This window comes from Erpetoichthys calabaricus, chromosome 12 (assembly GCF_900747795.2).
Source record: "Erpetoichthys calabaricus chromosome 12, fErpCal1.3, whole genome shotgun sequence".
NCBI classification, from domain to species: Eukaryota; Metazoa; Chordata; class Cladistia; order Polypteriformes; family Polypteridae; genus Erpetoichthys; species Erpetoichthys calabaricus.
The window spans coordinates 62452853-62474239 of NC_041405.2; the positions used below are offsets into that span (position 1 = coordinate 62452853).

General features: G+C 37.7%; 1 protein-coding gene and 1 long non-coding RNA gene across 2 annotated transcripts in view; both read right to left on the bottom strand.

The window, feature by feature from the left end:
- Positions 1-21387, bottom strand: part of pcdh11 (protocadherin 11) — a 970759-nt gene that overhangs the window by 37242 nt on the left and 912130 nt on the right. The window lies entirely within an intron of this gene.
- LOC127529941 (uncharacterized) overlaps positions 10884-21387 on the bottom strand; it is a 119187-nt gene continuing 108683 nt past the window's right edge. The window contains exon 2 of the long non-coding RNA XR_007936542.1: positions 10884-11027. This is a non-coding gene — a long non-coding RNA (uncharacterized LOC127529941). The remainder of the gene's footprint in view (positions 11028-21387) is intronic.

Consider the following 21387-nt stretch of genomic DNA (forward strand, 5'->3'; position numbering starts at 1 on the left):
TTGCTTTTTCATTCTAATACATGCTGTTCTATAGCATATTATTCATGATAATAATATACATGTTTAAACACAAACTACATTAACTATTTCCTAGTGTCAATAACTTAAAACAGAATATACTACACAGGGAAGGTACAGTCTGTACAGTATAATTACTCTAATATTGTATTAATACATTTTCTATAGCTTCTAACAAGGCTGCTACTTTTTTAACCAGCGAGAAGGTTGCGAAGCAAGCCCCAAACAGGAGCGTGGTGAGAGGTGTTTCACAGGTGGACCTGATCGCTGTTGCTGAACAGCAAAGAGCAGGAGCTGTCACAAGCTCCTAGGAATTCTGTGGATGCAGATGGAGGCGGAGAGAAGATGGTTTTGGGCTCAGCACATCCTGGTGGACACCAATGGAACTGGGAAGAAGTGGACTGCTTTTGTTAGGATCTTGGCCCTGCTGAGCATATCTGGGAGATGAGTGAGCAGGGCGAGATGAGAGAGAGAGGAGATGCACTGTGGAATGGATTAAAAGGAAATTCTAGCTTTGGTTTTATCATTAGTTTTATGGAATATGTATGGATATTTATTGGATTTTCCTCACAAGCAATGGAGTTATTTATTTAGATTAATTATTTGACTATGCTACACTTTGATTTGGATGCTTTGCTGTTGAATAAAATGGCACAGTGCACTTTTACAACCTCTTTTGCTTGTTTATGTGTCCTCATTGCCCCAGCTATCCCAGTCAAAGGCAATCAATGTCCACATAAGTTGATATGCCAGCATTAATCAACATGCAAGATGTTCCCACTCTTTAGTACCATGATTAGTAAGCATAACAACCTCAACTCAAACCTTTTATCTTCCTTACTTGAAAAAACTCAGAACATATTTTTCACTAACAGACAAACAGAATAAGGAAATGTATATTATAGTGTGCATTACTTTTAAAATGTCCTCTACCTTATTAATTCCAAATGCTTAATACCATATGTGTTCTTCAGTCACATTTACAGGGCAAAAATCAAGGGCAAGTTAGAATTGCCCTTCTGAACATACTACCCTCATAACAAGAGTCTGTTCTAACAAACTTTTCCTAAAATCAGCCCTTCTTCCTTTTACCAAACTGCCTAATTTTCAGTTTCTAATACAGCAACTGTAAAAAATAAAAATGTAATTAAAAGTAGGAAATTTTTTAATCTTATTGAGTGCACACTGATCTAATATGAATTGATGAATAGTATTTTAGTGCCAAGTGAATTGTTTTTTTTTATTTTGTTTTAATTTTAGATATTCATATTCAGTTAAGGTATTATCCTGACTCATTCCCTCCAAACTGTTTTAATGGGGAAAGAAAGTAACGAAAACTTTTCATAGCTTACAGTTAACAGATGGCTAGCTAAACTAATGCTCCAAACTGGCATTGCCTTATTCTTGAGTGATCTCAGCAAGAATCTGAGAGAATCAAAAACCCTACTTTAAGAATCCAAGTTCTGCAAATGTTTCTAGTTTTCTGACTCCAACCCTACTTTTAACAATACAAAATAAAAAAATAAAAAATAAACTGCCAGTGAGTATAATTTGGGAAAATAAGCTAACGGGGAATTTAGTAACATGAGTGGAAAATAACTTATCTGACTATGATATTAAAGCAGTATTTAATAATAGCTTTTTTGTCATTGACCATTTACATTCATTCTTTTAATGACCTTTGTAGAGAGATATCTATAGAGTTAACTTCTCCACAAATACACCATAACCAAATAAATTTATCTCATACAAGTTTAATGTGACAAATGAAGAGCCAAATAATAAATACCTTTTTCAAAGTCAAAATAAACGTAATTGTCATCTCAACCATATACAAGTACACATTGCTATGAAATGACGAAGGTCAGGACTCACCGTGTACACATAGTGCAAACAGGACAAGACAGTGTGCATAAAAAGGCAAAACCATGCAAAATGCATGTTATTTAAATAGGCACTATGTTAATACAATTTACAGTCACAATTACACAAAAACCCATTTAATGCAAGTTCTACAAATCAGTAAAGTGACTGATCTTATGAGATGATAGATAAAGTGACTTGAGCACCGGTTCGAGAGATCATGAACTAAGATGTTAGGGTAAAATGGAAGATCATTGGGGGCTGCACAATGTTGAGGAGTCTGAGAGGTTAAGGGAAAAAGTTTTCACATAACCTCACAGATCCTGCTCTTATGCTGTAGTATCTTTTCAACAGGTGATAAAGAATGAAGAATTCCTGGGAGCGGTGAGAAGGATTGTGCATAATGCAGCAGGTCATGCAGATACATTGTTTGGAGAATGTGTCTTCCAGAGAAAGGAGAAACACCCTGATAATATGCTCTGCTGACCTCACTTTACATAATATAAAATAAATTATATTAAACCATAATATTACTCAATAAAGGCAGTGAACACTTTTTGTTGTACTTGCTTATAACCATACATTGAACCTTCTGTCATGTCTCTCTATTATAATAAAGAAATCTTGGGTCGAGATGTGATCTTCTCGGAAGACAATTTGACGTCTTGCGAGAGACACTTTACCATCCTGCGAGACAAGGCAGTGAGACAAAAGGACAGCTGCTGTACAGGCTTTTAAGTGATCGATGCGCAGAGCGACAAGCAGAACACGCAGATCGGCAGCAGGAGCAACAAGCCAGTAGCTGATCTGTTTGCATCTCCTTAGCCCCCCCTTCACAACATGAGCGACAGAGACACAAAGTGGCAGGCGCGTAGCACGCCCCGGGGGGGCAGGGCAGGGGTTAGGCAAGTGAAGCGAGCAGGGAGCGAAGCCCCCTAGTCTCTCTTAAAATACTACACAAGGAATCACAGCTTTTAGGAGATAAGTCAAGCAGTCATCAGTCAGTCAGTGATCTTCCAACCCGCTATATCCTAACACAGGGTCACGGGGGTCTGCTGGAGCCAATCCAAGCCAGCACAGGGCGCAAGGGAGGAACAAATCCCCGGGCAGGACACCAGCCCACAACAGATAAGTCAAACAGTCATTATTTATTTAATGTAGCACAATCTGCATGCACAAATTCAATTATAAAGCAAACAAGATTTCAACACAGTATTAAAAATGTGATTACTACAATAAAGGTCAAGAGTAGAAAATATAGAAAAAAACAAAAACATTGATAACAAACAAACAAAAACAAAGTAGGTCAAATAAAATCAGATTCATATGGATGTGCCTGTATCCACAAGTCAGTGATGAACCTCTCTTTGGATTACAATAATAGCAAAAAAATAAATAAATAATGTCAGCTAATATATGAATACTAGCTGTGTTACCCAGCTTCGCCTGGTAAATTTCTTAAGACAATGATCCCTGGTTAAGGGGCCGAGGGTTAATCAGATGTTTCAGAAGTACTGCATACTCTATTGTTTTTTTTTAATCAGGGATAATATTAGTAGTTAACTGGTGCTGCTTACTTTTGAACATACCATAAACCCGCCTAATCCTGAGCGGGGTTGTGGGAATCTAACCTAGCAAGCGTAGGGCACAAGGCAGGAACAAAACCACCAAGACCCTTTTGGCTGTGGAAATTAAACCGCAGAACCCAAAGGAAACCCAGACAGACATGGGGAGAACATGCAAAGCCCTCACAGGGAGGACCCACGACATGAACCCTAGTCTCCTTACTAACGCTTCCATTTCGCCATTGTGTTGCCCACTCTTGTATATGCTACATATAACTGAACATGAGTAAAGCATTCCTGCTGTACATAAATTCCTGCTTTTCTTAATAACTTGATTTTTGTTGATGGTCACTGCAAAACCAATTTTACAGGAAACTGAATTCTTTTGAATTCAAACAGGTAATTCGTAGAAATAATGGGGATAGCTGTAATTTCAGCCTGTAGCAGATCTTGTGAAAGTGGTTGCATCAGTCAGATTTTAATGTAACGCTTTAATCAGTAATTTTGTATCATTAAAAAGTTTTGGATGGTTTAGATCAAAAACAATATACACTAAATATGGTTTCCTTTAACACCCCAGTTATCTGCAATACACCCCCTCCACCCTGCATTCTTTGACGTTTATGTCTATAAGAATGTTCAACAATCCAATTTGAACTTGAATTTGCATGGATTTTATAGCCATAGAATAGGAATTACTGCATGTACCCAAGGAGGCCACTTGCTAACCACATCTTCTTTGAGATTTACGTAAGTTTTCTTCGTCCAGTTCCCAACCATGTCTCAACTTTTATGCAGCTTGCCACCTCATCTCTTTTTCCTGTGCAGGGCAACTACCATTTTTCTGTCGCCAACACCATTTCAACCTCACCTTGTAAGATGGTGCTGTTCTAATTGTACACCTCATTTCTCCAAATGATCTTAGCTGAGGCAAAAAATGACACATTGCCTAAGAATAATTCACTTATTACAGCTTTACTGAAAAATATTGAAAAATATAAAAAACATATGTCAGCTAATTTTAGTTTTTTCAATAACATCACCAAATTTCAATCAAAACCTTCAATACATTTTGAATTATTGCGTTATTTATGTTTTCTGTTGGAAGGGGGGGTTCCCCTAAATATTGATATATATCGGAAATGTCCTTTCTTAGAGGATACCTATTAACTTAGACGTACCACATGAGTGTGTTAGTCAGCTTTTCCAGATTTTATATTTTTCCTAACAGAAAACTGCATACATATGCTATTAATATATCAAAAATTGTAAAACATTTCCAAAACTTCATACTGAAGCCTCGTAAAATGTACAATAAGTATCATGGTATTTGCAAATCTATCCATATGCTAAATCTGCTTTTTCTATTATGGGACTACAGGAAAACAGAACCTTCCCCACACCTTTAGGATGTAGAAAGTAACATGAAAACCCATGAATTCAGGAGGAATACAGTGTTTTCACATGGACTACAAACTGACTACTGAACGTTAACTGTTAGGACTATATGTTATATGCACAAATCACTGCTCTACCATGCAACTTCCAGTTTCTATAATGTTTCATTTTTTAAACAAAATCACATCTCAAAATAGGTAAAAGTATACTCAAAGATGACTTTAATATGCTTTGTTGCACTTTAGTCAAACAGCAGATGCATTCTTGGCAGCAAAACAGCAAATGTTAATGCACCTCATGGGTTTTAGCAATTGGTTATAATTTTGAATAATTCTGCAGTATGTTTTTACTATTTTTCTTCCAAACATATGTGTAACAGTGAAACTCACGAAAACAGATGGATAAACAAGGAAATGTGTTGTTCAATGTTGTATTTTTAGGTAACATCCTATGTGATATCAGCAAAACTATAAAATGCAATAGTTTTGCGCATCAAGAATCTGTCTTTCTTATTATCTGAGGAGTATATTATTAAATCAGTAGAAATATTGATTTTTATCACTGTTGTTTAAGTAATGCCTAACACAATTTTCTTGAGTTTATATTGTAGTGTACAAAAAGCATGGGGCATAATAGCCTTATAAAATACGTGTTACACATATTGAATTTGATACAACCATAACAAATATTATTTTTTATCAAATGAGCATAAATTAGTTTAACCAAATCACAAAGCACTAAAGGTCAACAGTGAAATGTTACATCTTGATAACATGAAGCTGACAGCTGACAGTTCCTTTTAGAAATCTCTTGTTATGAATGTTGACAAGCACAAAGAGCTCATGACATCCACAGATGTTAACTGTGAATAGAAGTGTGTTATCATCCCTTACATCGTCACACAAAGCAATGTACCTGAGGCAGTTATAAACCAAATATTATTCAAAATGTGGGGTGCCTTTAAGTTTAACAGAAAAATGTAGTGTAGTATTGTAAATTATCTATTATCTAGAAATGATCAATTATCAAGTGCCTAGACCAGGGGTGTCAAACTCAATGTAACTGAGTTCCAAAAATAACACTCTATACACCCAAAGCGAGCTAGAATCAGCTACAGATTTAGAAATAATTGGCCTCTGTGTGTAGACATTTTTAGGGCTTTGTTAGTTTATCAAAAAAAAAGGAAGAGATTTTGAAAGGCTTGAAAGAAGACACTGTAACCTATCAATGTAGCTTGAGACTTTAAATGTAATGCAAGATTCACATTACTATGATACATACGAGAGACCCCTTATGGTTACAGGTTTTTGTTCCAAACAATTTCTTTTTTTAATTACACTCCTAGCCTAATGAAGCAGGTAGCTACTTTACAGTTTTTCTGTTTGTGCTCAATGTAGAAATAATAAAAATAAAATTTGGTAATTTTTTAGAGTGTATCAAGCATTATATGGGAACAACTTTATGTTCTTTTTTTAACATTTTCTGTAGCTTTATTGCTCCATTATTCATTAAAGGACATATTAATGGGTCTAACGCTGAAGACGTTGCAGTTTTTTAGCATTTAGTGTTGTGAAACTGATGGGAACAAAAAAATTGAAGCCACATGGTGCTGTCAAGGCTGACTTTAAGAACTGATACTATAATAAAGACATCAACCAGAATTTAACAGTGAATTGACTGGAATTCCAATCATCCAACCACTTAAAATGGTAAGAATTACAGAGCAGAGTAAAGTTTGCATATTTGTAAAATAAATGCAAAAAATTCCTAATATGCTATTATCATTACAGTATTACCATTAGACTGAACTATATCAAATAAAGAGCAGTATTTGGCTAAGCTGCGTACACTGGTAAAAGTTGCCCTTAACCTGACTGCCAACTTTAAACAGATCCCATGTGAATGCGTGTACATGTCCAGCGTTCGCCTTGCTTCCCATTCAGTGTTGACCAAAGCTGCTCTCCCACTGCCTGAACTGTATTATGCAAGCTAATAAAGTAACTGTTTAATGACACTGCAAGATGCTTTATTAACACAGCAAGAGGCACAGTGAGGACGGATGTCAAGATGAAATCAAGTGCCCTACCCTTCTTATAATTTACCAACCCTGAACTGCACTTTGCTTACTTTTTAATGTAATTTCATCTTAAGATAATAACTCTTTCCTATAAAATAATAAATCCTACGTACAACACAAGTAACTCATATTTATAAGAAATCATCTTTTGGGCATGCAATATTATGTTGTACTTAGGAGATAGGAAGACAATTTTCACCTAACAACTCTCTCTGATTTTGTAAAATCATAAGGAAATCCAAATTGTATTTACAGTGATTGCATTATTCACATCATGCAGATATAACGATGGCAATAAACCATTATGTATGTGATTGATACTTCAGTAAACCAATGGGCTCCGTTATATATTATTAATGTACAGTCAACACCCCCCTGTCCGACACTTTGCTGATTGGCAGAAAATGAAAAGCAGCGAGTGACAGCTGATGAGTGAAAATTGAGTACTGGTGAGTGATAGCGTGGTGAACAGTGAGTAGTGATGTACGATGAGTGACTACTGATATATATTACAGAGTAATACTGATGTTGTGGCTGGAGAAGTGAAAAAATGACGTCCTAAAATGGACGCTGTATTTTCAATGGCAGTTTTAAAATATGGATGATACAGACTGTATTAAAAAGGTCTTGAGTTTGACACTCCTGCTCTAGATGAATCCATACATACTTCTGAATGTGCACCAATGTTCAACTCATTTTTCAAAACTGCATGTCTCATAGTATTCTGCATGTTAAGTTATACAATGGGAGTGTCACTAATTAATATGTAAAGAATGACAGTGTCATAATTTAATTCCAGAAAGCACAATGTTCAACAAAACTAATTGTATTAATGTGAACACAAGTAAAAGAATGTTCATTTTAAAGCCATCACCACAGTCCATACAATAAAAAGTCTGCAGACCTGATGTCTATTCACTTTATTCTCACAAGGTAAAAAAACAAAAAAATATATGTATAACATTTGTCTTTAATTCCCGGGTCCTCCCTGCATGGAGTTTGCATGTTCTCCCCGTGTCTGCGTGGGTTTCCTCCCACAGTCCAAAGACATGCAGGTTAGGTGAGTTGGCAATCCAAAATTATCGCTAGTGTGTGCTTGGTGTGTGTGTGTGTGTGTGCCCTGCGGTGGGCTGGCACACTGCCCGGAGTTTGTTCCCTGCCTTGCGCCCTGTGTTGGCTGGGATTCCAATCAAACTTAGGAAAATGTGCAATTAACAGTATGACTTGACTGTGACATGAGAAAGTGAAAGAGATCTATTTTTTCCTTCAAAACACAGTAGTTTCCGTAACACCAAATCTTGATTTTGAACACTGCTTTTTTAATTCAGGAGAAGAATTATACATCTGTGGTGGGTTGGCACCCTGCCCGGGATTGGTTCCTGCCTTGTGCCCTGTGTTGGCTGGGATTGGCTCCAGCAGACCCCTGTGACCCTGTGTTCGGATTCAGCGGGTTGGATAATGAATGGATGAATTATACATTATGATGGTTCATATATTATTGAAAGAGTCCAGAATATTATATTTTTATTAGATATGATGCAGGAAATAACTCTGCATAATATAATATAGTGCAATTTGCCATGTTAACAAGAGAAAATAGATTTCAGCTTGCATTTTCAGAGTGAATTTTCCCAACCAATTCAAAATGAGAAGCAAGGACATTTCAATAATGAGAAGATTGCATTTTAAAATTAAATGAAATTCAGTGGATACATATTGTGTACCATTTAATGTAAATAAATTGTCCTTAGCTACAAGATTAAGAGAACTATAAAAATGTAAGTGTATGCACATTATACAGCAAGCTGTCTATTTATTGTGTGTCAGTCATTAAAAAGTAAGGCTAACAAAGTTACTGTACATAAGAATAAAACTTTTGCTTTGCATTAAAATAACAACCCATTTTTTTAGGATAATAAAAGTCATGCTGCAGTACACATTTAATAGAAGTGACTAATTATGAAAAAGAAAATTTATTTTAAAAATCCAAAATTGATATATTAATTTATTGCACTGTACATTAACAGAAGAATTTTACATTTGTAACTCAAGGATGGCCCAAGCTATTACAGTATATATAAGAAAAAAAATCCTTAAATAAAATTGTTCAGGATGGCGTCTCAGACTAACTTTATTTATTCATACATTCACCTATTCATTTTCAGAAGCTGCTTTAATATTATATAAAAAGTAAAAATTGATTGATTGATAAAGATGACAAAAATCAATGGAAATATTTCATTTTTAATAAATTTACTTAATGAAAGATTACTGTGTCATAGCGATAACAGAAACAGTTGACAATTGACAGATTACTAGCACTCAGCAGCAGAGCACATACTGCACTGACTTTAAGTAATGAGCGAGAGCTCAAAATGTTTAGAGCAATTTACTTAAATCAATTTTGGCTTACTTGTTGTGAAAATGTAATAATGACCATAAACATCCTTGCACTTGGCTTGTAGCTTAAAAGAGCAAAATTAATGTCTTCTGCAGTATGTGCAATGGGTAAAAGAATTAAACAGAGACTTGTGTAAAAGACACTGGTGGAATACAAGATGATTTATGAAATGAAACTTAGTTGGCTTGTGCATATTAACCAGGAACAGCCAGACTTAATGATGGGTAGGAACTGGAAGAAACATGAAAGAATGGCTGGGTCGGGTATATTTGATACAAATAGACAGAGTCAGCAGCAGGATAGGGAAAGTAAAGGGAGAGGACACACAATGTGCAATAATGAGTAGCTAAATGATTGATATAAAGGATATTCTACCTGGTGGAAATGTTTCTCAAATAGAAAGTGATGATAATTACACATGCTGACACTCAATTAATTTTACTTAAGAGTGCATGTCCTTTAATAATAAATTAAAATTCTTTCAAGTAAAAGGGGATGTAAGATGTGTTTGTGGTCAGCAATGCTGCCTCACAAAGTTCAGAGTTAAAATTTCAGGGATATCTGAGCATAGCCTGCACTTTATACTCCAGCTTTACTCTCACGTCCTAAATCTTATCATACATTTATTTGTCAGCTCTAAACTGACTTGAAGAAAACGAGTCCCTGTTTGAGGGTTGACTCGTGCTGTGCTGATGGGATAGGCTCGACGTTATAAACAGTGAACTGGACTATGCAGGTTTGATAGCAGATAAATGGAGACAAAGAGCAGCTTTCCAGATTTAAAGTGGTAGCACAATGCTTCTTCAAAGCAAAATACTGACTGCAAGGATGGTTAAGAGTGTCATAAAACCCACTGAAAAAATCTAAATCAAATTTGAAATGATACGTTATTAAACATTTAAAATAATACAATTAATGCACATAAAATGGAAATATTCTTCGCCTGTTTGACAGTTCTATTTTAAATTAAATAATTACAATTTTTTTGAAATGGATGCTTGGTAAAATGTGGTAAGCTTATAGAAAAATTAGAAATAATAGAATTTTAAAAGAGGAAGGATTAAATTGAGCTCAATATACTGTATTTATACACTCACGGGCCAACTGGTTCAACTGCTTCGTAATGCAAATATCTAATCAACCAATCATATAGCAGCAGCTCAATGCATTTAGGCATGTAGACATTGTCAAGATGACCTGCTTAAGTTCAAACTGAGTATCAGAATGGGGAAGAAAGATGATTTAAGTTACTTTAAACGTGGCATGGTGCCTTGTCCGATTAGTGTTTTGGTGTCAGCAACATCAAAGCCTGGATTCATCCTGCCTCATTCAGGCTGGTGGTGGTGTAATGGTTTTGGGGGATACTTTTTGGCACACTTTGGGCCCCTTAGTACCACCTGAGCATCGTACCAAGATCAAAACTTAAAAGAAGTGGTGAGGTGGCCTTCTGATGTTATGCACCTAAAATCTGGAATAGCCTGCCAATAGGAATTCGCCAGGCTAATACAGTGGTGCACTTTAAAAAACTGCTGAAAACACATTATTTTAACATGGCTTTCCCATAACTTCACTTTAATTTAATCCTGATACTCTGTATATCCAATTTATTATAATAACTATTCAAGGTGGCTCTAAAATCCATACTAACCCCTACTCTCTCTTCTGTTTCTTTTTCCGGTTTCTTTGTGGTGGCGCAATCCACCATCTACTCAAAGCACCGTGATGTTCCAACATTGATGGATTAAAAGCCAGACGTCTGCATGACCATCATCATCAAGTCCTTCCATGAGAACCTTAAATACAAAATGGACTATTTCATTTATGTTAGGTAGAATGCCCAGAGGGGACTGGGCGGTCTTGTGGCCTGGAACCCCTACAGATTTTATTTTTTTCTCCAGCTGTCTGGAGTTTTTTTTTGTTTTTTCTGACCTCCCTGGCCATCGGACCTTACTCTTATTCTATGTTAACTAATGTTGTCTTATTTTTATTTCTTACATTGTCTTTTATTTTTCTTTTCTTCATTATGTAAAGCACTTTGAGCTACTTTTTTGTATGAAAATGTGCTATATAAATAAATGTTGTTGTTGTTTAAATGCCACAGCCTACCTGAGTATTGTTGCTGACCATGTCTATCCCTTTATGACCACTGATGGCTACTTCCGGCAGGATAATGTGCCATGTCACAAAGCTCAAATCATCTCAAACAGGTTTCTTTAACATGAAAACGAGTTCACTGTACTCAAAGAGCCTCCACAATCACCAGATCTCAATCCAACAGAGCACCTTTGGGATGTGGTGGAATGGGAGATTCACATCATGGATGGATGCAGCCATTGTGTGATACTATCATGTTAACATGGACCAAAATCCCTGTTTGCAGTACCTTGTTGAATCAAGCCACAAAGAATTATGGCAGTTCTAAAGGCAAAAGGGGGTCCAAACTTCTATTAGCAAGGTGTACTTAATAAAGTGACCAGTGAGTGTATATTCTCTATTTCAAAAATCATTTTTCTTTTCATGAACAAATATTTATTTGTAGTGCTGCCACATGAAAAAATATTATGTTATGTATTTTCTGCTGTCTGTCTGGTTTGCTTGTGCGAGTATTAGGATAGCCTATACAGAATGTGATTGACAGTGGCACCCCGGAAGGTGGGACATCCGGTTTCCTTTTTCTGGGGAATTTGCATAAACCACTCCATTTTTCAAAAGGTGAGAGGACAGCCATCGAGGGAAAACAAAATGCAGAAATGATCTAACTAAACAAATAAGCATCTGCCCAGGCCATGGCAAAAGGTTTTGCAGCTTCAAATGCCCTGTCTGTTAGGTGGAGGTCAGTGATTCACTCCTGGAGCTCATGAACACCTTTTTTTTTTTACAGTGGCGCAGTTATGACTACATAAGATTTTACAGGTAAGACTTCAACTGCTTGGGGTCGGCCGGCATTCTACACTAAATTCACCTGCTCTTAACAGTTGACTGGAATGTTGGACTTGTGTGTGAACTTTGGAAGGGGGCTGGGGGGGGGGGGGGGGGGGTGATTTTTCCATTGCATATATTTTTAATTTGCATGTATAAGGGTTGTTTTGGGTTGGTAGGGGGGAGGAAAAGGATTGTGGCTGTTTTTCATCTTCTTGGCCACCTTTTTTTTTTGTATATTTCTCATTGCTTACGGATGTTGCCTTATAGCTGTTTGTTTTACTGTATATATTTAATTCGGCAATTTGAGCTGAAGATTTGAAAAGGGGACGGTGTCCTGCAGGGTGCAATATTGGCCTACCTGTTTATCAGCTGCCTTAAAGTTAGGAAGGTGAGTAGTAGTGATCGGCCCATTTCAGCATGTCAGGGCCTACGCGTTACATACTGTATTCAGTCACATTGTCATACAAGCACCAGCCAGGAAAAATATCTAATAACTATAAACTTAAAACTAAATTACAGTATCTAACTTGACACGGTGTGGTCTGCAGCTACTATTTAAATACAGCATTTTTTATGTAATAATTTCAGTTAGACTGCTTATGGCAAAGCCACATTAACATGTAGAAATATGAAGAAACATCTGAGAAATGTAAAATTTTCATTTAGAAAGGAAAACATTACAAATAATTAAACAATGGAAACTAGAAAGACAATTTGAAAAATGTGTGCAGACTCGTTAAGGAAAATTGAGCTTTACACAGGTGATGAACACACCACTATATTAACCCAAGCCCCTGATACTGTGAGGCAGTAGTATTAACCACTATACCCCTATGCCACCAATTAAAATTATGACAGGGTGAATTAAGCTAAAATAAGACTTTTTATATATACAGGAAGGAAGACTTGGGCATAAATGGAAGCTGGTTACAAGCATACTTTGGACAAATGTAAAACTTTTTCTCACAAAGAACTGATTTTGACTTTACATTTTCTGCTGTTGGTTTATTTGAACATGAACTGATGAAGCTATGGTCTGATTGATCCATTCTTGTCAAAACATTTTCTTATATTCTTCTGATACCATAAACTCTAAAAGCTTGAGTCACCTAATATCAGATCTTCAAATGAATTGTAGCCCACCAATTACTTTATATACAGTATACCAAAGATACAGTATATATATTATTCACAAATTGTCTTCTGACATGTTAACAATCATTAATCTGGTAACTATACTATTCGTACAAATAACAGTACGTATTCATACAACTTGTACAAACCAAAAGTGAGGGAGCTACCTACAACCACACGCTCATTCAAGAAGTGGTGTCCTGTGGCAGAGCAGGCTCTGAGAGAATGCTTTGGAACTATGGACTGGGATATCCTGCAGGGGTCTCATAGTGAGAACATTGAGGAGGTTGTTGACTGCACTACTGATTACATCAATTTCTGTATGGACATTGTAGTTCCAGTAAGAACAGTGCGCTGCTATGCTAACAACAAGCCATGGATTACAAGTGACATCAAGGGCCTTTTGAACCAGAAGAAAAGGGCTTTTAAAGGCGGTGATCAGCATGAGCTCAAGCGCGTGCAGAAGGAACTCCGAGTCCAGCTCAGGGTAGCGAAGGAGCAGTACAGGAGAAAGCTGGAGCAGAAGTTGCAGAACAAGAGCATGAAGGAAGTGTGGGATGGGATGAAGATCATCACTGGCTGCAGCTCGAAGTGGGAGAGATGTGGAGAGAGCAAACCAGATGAACAACTTTTTTAACAGGTTTGACCACCCTAACCCACTGTCACCTCAAAGTACTGCACCCTCCACTCATCCTTCTGCTGATACCAGAATAGGAGAGAATTTCCCCCAACCCACAATTACAGCAGCGCAGGTGAGCAGAGAGCTGAGGAGACTTTGTGTCAGCAAAGCAGTGGGTCCAGATGGAGTATCGCCACAACTGTTGAAGGCCTGTGCGCTGGAGCTGGGGAGTCCTCTACAGCGCATCTTCAACCTGAGCCTGGAACAGGGGAGAGTCCCGAGGCTTTGGAAAACATCTTGCATCACCCCCGTCCCAAAGGTATCACGTCCTACTGAGCTGAACGACTTCCGGTCTGTCACTCTGACGTCACATGTGATGAAGACCATGGAGCGGCTGCTGCTTCACCACCTAAGACCACAGGTCCGCCACGCCCTTGACCCTCTGCAGTTTGCATACCAGGAGAAGGTGGGAGTGGAGGATGCCATCATCTACATGCTACACTGATCCCTCTCCCACTTGGACAGAGGCAGTGGTGCTGTAAGAATTATGTTTCTAGACTTCTCTAGCGCCTTCAACACCATCCAACCTATGCTCCTCAGGGACAAGCTGACAGAGATGGGAGTAGATTCATATCTGGTGGCATGGATCGTGGACTATCTTACAGACAGACCTCAGTATATGCGTCTCGGGAACTGCAGGTCTGACATTGTGGTCAGCAAAACAGGAGCGCCGCAGGGGACTGTACTTTCTCCGGTCCTGTTCAGCCTATATACATCGGACTTTCAATACAACTCGGAGTCCTGCCACGTGCAAAAGTTCGCTGACGACACTGCTATCGTGGGCTGCATCAGGAATGGGCAGGAAGAGGAGTATAGGAACTTAATCAAGGACTTTGTTAAATGGTGCGACTCAAACCACCTACAACTGAACACCAGCAAAACCAAGGAGCTGGTGGTGGATTTTAGGAGGATCAGGCCCCTCATGGACCCCGTGATCATCAGACGTGATTGTGTGCAGAGGGTGCAAACCTTTAAATACCTGGGAGTGCAGCTGGATGATAAATTGGACTGGACTGCCAATACTGATGCTCTGTGTAAGAAAGGACAGAGGCGACTATACTTCCTTAGAAGGCTGGCGTCCTTCAACATCTGCAATAAGATGCTGCAGATGTTCTACCAGACGGTTGTGGTGAGTGCCCTCGTCTTCGCAGTGGTGCGCTGGGGAAGCAGCATAAAGAAGAGGGACGCCTCACGCCTGGACAAACTGGTGAGGAAGGCAGGCTCTATTGTAGGCACGGAGCTGGACAGTTTGACATCCGTGGCAGAGCGACGGGCACTGAGCAGGCTCCTGTCAATAATGGAGAATCCACTGCATCCACTAAACAGTGTCATCTCCAGACAGAGGAGCAGCTTCAGTGACAGACTGCTGTCAATGTCCTGCTTCTCTGACAGACTGAGGAGATCGTTCCTCCCCCACACTATGCGACTCTTCAATTCCACCCGGGGGGGTAAACGTTAAATTTATACAAAGTCTGTCTGTATACCTGCATTGTTATCACTCTTTAATTTAATATTGTTCTTTATCAGTATGCTGCTGCTGGAGTATGTGAATTTCCCCTTGGGATTAATAAAGTATCTATCTATCTATCTATCTATCTATCTATCTATCTATCTATCTATCTATCTATCTATCTATCTATCTATCTATCTATCTATCTATCTATCTATCTATCTATCTATCTATCTGCATAGACTACAATCAATAATAGGGGATAGAGTGGACCCAGAAGTACTTCTTTTACAAGGCTACTTTTAATTTGTATATTCTGTAAAAACAGGCCTGGGACCTTCTATGATATCCAACCATTCTACAGACCAGTACTACATATTCATTGTTCTAGAATGAATTTGACAGCCTTTTATCTGATTTACCCATAAATTATCACCGTATAGTGTTTATGGGGGATTTTAATATACACATTTATGAGAAAACTGACACTACTAGCAAATGTTTTATTTATTTCTTAAACTTAGTAGAGTTTTGGCTGATTGTCAATGGCCCAACTCATAGTCATTAACATATATTAGATCTAATATTTACTTACAGTGTTGTGATTCAAAATTTAAATATAACTTCATTAAGTGATGTTATTTCTGATTACTACTTAATTATGTTTGATTTGGTGTTGCCCTTACCAATACACTCACAGATTAAAAGGACAGTGCAACATCTAGTTTGTAACTCTGCATCAAAATTTGTAGATATTTTGAGAAAGTCAAGTGTTAATTGAGGAAAACAATATAGATTAGCAAATTTTAGAGGCTTTGGATACAGTATTTCCCATGGAAAAAAAGGGAATAAAACACATTGAAATTCACCTTGGTTTAATGAGCATGCCTGAGCTCTTAAATTAGAACATACATGTAGAAAAACACAGCTGCAGGTCTTCTGAATTGAATGGACATAGAATATTAAAAAGTATAATAAAGCTCTCTTTATAGCCGCTCAGACTACTATTCTAGACTAATAGATAACAACTGTAATGATCTTCATGTACTGTTCAGACCTTTTTGTCTGGATCTCAGGGCATGACTAGTGGTGTAATGGTGTAATGGTGCAGGAGATCCACAATGTATTGAGGAGCCTGACCATGCAGGGCTCTGTGAGTATGAGAATTTTATAATGTATCCTGAATTCTACTGGAAGCCAATGCAAAGATAGTAGAAATGTGAGTCTACTTATGGTAGTGTGATAAAAGCGTGGCAGCTGCATTTTGAATGTTCTGAAGGTGAGTTAAACCAGATTTGCTTTGACAGGTAAAAACAGAGTTATGAAAATCACTGTGTGATGAGATAAAAGCATGAATAAGCATTTCCATCTTGGCTTTAGAAACAACAGTCCGTAACTTGGATAAAATTCACAAGTGAAAAAAAAACTGTGACTAAGGGACCTCACACAGGCATTAAAATTCAGGGATTGATCGAAAACAACACTTAAACTGTTCAGAGAGACCTGAACTAACTAGAAAGTGACAAAAGCTTTTGCTAATTTCCATGTATAGGTCAGGATGGGCAAAAAATTAGAAGCTATTTCTGAGAATTTAGCCTTAAGTTGTTGGTTAAAAGCCATTTATTAATCTCCGACAGACAATCAACAAGAAAAGGAAACTTGTATAGTTGTTGCCTCTTAAAAGAACAATAGAGCTGTATGCCATTGGCATAAAAATGATAAGAAATATTCTTAAAAGAATTAATAATATGATCTAATGGTAACATATATAATGAAAAAATAACAACTAACAAATGGTCATTCTGAGCTACAGTTATCTACAGACATTAGCAGTGAAGGCTTTATGAACTTCTGTAATGAGAAAATTGAATGTACAAGACCACAGATTTCAGTGTCACCTCACATGCCTAACACTAAATTGGCAAGCCCTTTTTCACCTTGCACACACCACTTCAGTAATTTTAATTTGGTAACAGAACAGGAGTTCTTTAATTTCTAACATGAAACCTACTAATTGTTCTTTAGATCCAGTACCAACAAAACTAGTGAAAAACGTAACGGATGTTCTGGCAGCACTCATTCTTAACATCTCTCTCTATATAAAAGAAAATCCTGGAATGGAAAGCAAATGCAAGGCTACGATACGTGATAATCTCGAAAGACATTTTAAAGACCTGCAAAACCAAGGAGACTTGCCACGGTGCGTCTTGCGGGGACCGTAAACATGAGACTTGGTGCTAAGAGATTGTCCCAGGGCCTAGCAAAAAGGACAGCGGCTGTACAGGCTTTAAAAAGATCGAAGGGCAGCTCGACAGCAGCTACCCCAACAGAACGCGAGCAGTGTTATACATCCTGCCAGAAAGAATTCAACCACACCCGGGGCCAGAAATAAAAGACAGGTATTGCTTTTACAACGTCACGTGAGACCAGGCAGTGAGCCATCATTTAAAACAAGTCAACAGACCTCTAAGCTAGCAGTTGTTGGATTGCTTTTGGCAGGCAAGCATCATGTGCTCAGAGCTCTTAAAACAATGACATGCGACAGGCAGAAGAGGCAGCTAGCAAGCAGCAAAAAGACAGCAAATGATCCAAAGGCATATCCTTAGCATACATTCAGCCACAACACCCTTCAGAACACGAGCAGTATTATACGTCTGGAAAGAAAGAGATGTAACCACGCGCGGGGCAGGAAATAAAGAAACAAGTATTGTTTTTACAAAAGTTTTTAAAGTAAAAGTGAAAATAATGCATATGTAACAATTCACAAGAAAATAACAATCTCTTTAAATTGTAGATTGCCTGCCTAAGGTAAAGTCATTACTGATGAATGGGGACGTGGGAATGAGTGGTCCTTTCATTGGATTAGCGCTATTTCAGATGTGGAATGGCAAAATGGGGGAGGCAGCTTGATGAATGAGGTCTCCAGGACTTAAAACAAATCCAAATCATATTATGTGATATCATCTAATGTGAAATTCTACTCCGTACTAGAATTTTTATTTTTATACTGTATTGAGGATTTATTCAGTTCTATGTATTGTACTGTATTGTATTGACCCCCTTCTTTTTGACACCCACTGCACGCCCAACCTCCCTGGAAAGGGGTCTCTCTTTGAACTGCCTTTCCCTAGGTTTCCTCCATTTTCTCCCTACAAGGATTTTTTTTTGGGAGTTTTTTCTGGTCTTCTTAGAGGGTCAAGGCTGGGGGGATCTCAAGAGGTAGGGCCTGTTAAAGCCCATTGCGGCACTTCTTGTGTGATTTTGGGCTATACAAAAAATAAATTGTATTGTATATCCGGTAAACCAAACACAGGGGTTGGCGAGTGAAGCAAGCAGGGGGCGGAGCCCCTTAGTTATCAATAGTTCATTCCTGAATGGCGCAGTTCTGGATCACTATGTGTCAGTTATTACACAGTTATTAGACCATTCCCTTTAAGTGCTGAGGAACTAGATAAACCTCTAACGCTAACAGAATTACTAGACGCTATAAAGTCACTACAAAGCGGGAAATCATCAGGCCCTGATGGTTACCCCGTAGAGTTTTATAAGAAATTCTCCACTCAGCTAGCTCCACTCTTATTGGTAACATTTACAGAAGCTAAAGACCACCAAATACTACCTGAAACATTTCGACAAGCATTAATCACCATCTTTCCTAAACAAAATAAGGACTTGTTACAATGTGCATCATACAGACCAATTTCACTCCTGAATAATGATGTTAAGATACTCTCAAAAATCCTAGCTAGAAGGATGGAGAAAGTGCTGCCCTCGGTAATATCACAAGATCAAACTGGATTTATTAAAGGCCGACATCTATCTTCAAATCTCCGACGCTTGTTTAATGTTATATATTCACCAGCAAAATCAAACACCCCAGAGATATTACTATCATTAGACGCAGAAAAGGCATTTGACATGATCGAATGGAATTACCTTTTCACTGCATTGGAGAAATTTGGTTTGGCCCGAATATTTGTGCTTGGATTAAACTACTGTATACCAGTCCAGAAGCTTCAGTTTGTATCAATAAAATTTGCTCAGACTACTTTAAACTAGAACGTGGTACCAGACAAGGATGTCCCTTGTCGCCACTGTTGTTTGCAATCGCTATTGAACCACTGGCGGTTCACTGCCGAAATTCTCATCAGATAAAGGGGATTGTCAGAGAAGGACTGGAACAGAAAATTTCTCTATATGCAGATGATATGGTCTTATATATATCGGACCCAGAAAACACTGCCCCTGCTGTTTTAACTGCACTAACAGAATTTCAAAAGATATCTGGTCTTAGAATTAATCTGAATAAAAGTATACTCTTTCCAGTGAACTCACAAGCATATAATATTAAATTAGACACCCTACCTTTTACCATAGCAGATCAGTTTAAATACCTAGGGGTAAATATCACAAGTAAACATAAAGCTCTTTATCAACAAAATTTTGGCGTCTGTATGGAAAAAATTAAGCAAGACTTGCATAGATGGTTAACCCTTCATCTCACTCTAGCCGGAAGAATTAACATTGTTAAGATGAATATCCTTCCTAAACTTCTCTTTTTATTTCAAAACATTTCAATATATATCAATAAATCGTTTTTTAAACAGTTAGATTCAATAATAACCTCATTCATTTGGAACTCAAAACACCCACGTATCCGAAGAGCGACCCTACAAAGACCTCAGGCAGAAGGTGGCATGGCTTTACCTAATTTTCAGTTTTATTACTGGGCAGCAAACATACAAACCATAAAAACCTGGACACAAATAAATGCACATACACAGGCTTGGTCTGCAATAGAAGTAAAATCCTGTAGTACTTCTTTATATTCCCTGCTCTGCTCTCCAATAAATGAAAGTTATCGCAAATATACTAATAACCCAATTGTGCTTTACTCACTCAGAATATGGAACCAAATTAGGAAGCATTTTAAGATGGAAAATCTTTTATCAGTGGCACCTCTGCAAGGGAACCACCTCTTTCAACCTTTGCAAGTATATCCAGTTTTTAATACCTGGAAAAGTTTTGGGATTAAAATGCTCAGAGATCTTTATATAGACAACATATTTACATCTTTTGAACAATTACGTTCAAAATTTAACCTCCCAGCTACACATTTCTTTTACTATCTTCAAATTAGAAATTTTGTTAAACAGAAATTGCCCGATTTCCCCCACCTTGCACCCTCCACAATGCTGGAAAAAATACTGCTCAATTCCGAGGAAACAAACACTATTTCCGCAATATATAAAATCTTATTAGAGTCCCTACCTTTCAAAGATCCAAGAGGACATTGGGAAGAAGATCTCTTAATCAATATATCAGAAAAGGAGTGGAAGGTAGCAAAGCAGAGAATTCACTCGAGTTCTATATGCGCAAAGCATAGAATTATTCAACTAAAAATTATATATCGAGCTCATCTGTCTCGCTTAAAACTGTCCAAAATGTTTCCAGGCCAGGATCCAACCTGCGAGCGCTGCAACCAAGCTCCTGCCTCACTGGGTCACATGTTCTGGGCCTGCACCAAACTAACATCATTTTGGACAAAAATTTTTAAGTGCCTCTCAGACAGCCTTAGTATCACAATCCCTCCTAACCCACTAACAGCTGTGTTTGGTGTCCTTCCAGATGGACTTGAATTGGAGAAGGACAAACAAACGGTGATTGCATTCACTACACTCTTGGCACGCAGACTTATTTTGTTAAATTGGAAGAATCCTAATTCTCCTCTTATAAGTCAGTGGGAAACTGATGTTTTATATTATTTGAAATTGGAAAAAATCAAATTTTCAGTTAGAGGATCTGTACAAAATTTTTTCAAAACTTGGCAGGATTTAATCAATATTATTTTAGAATAAGAGAATTAACTATTATTGCATT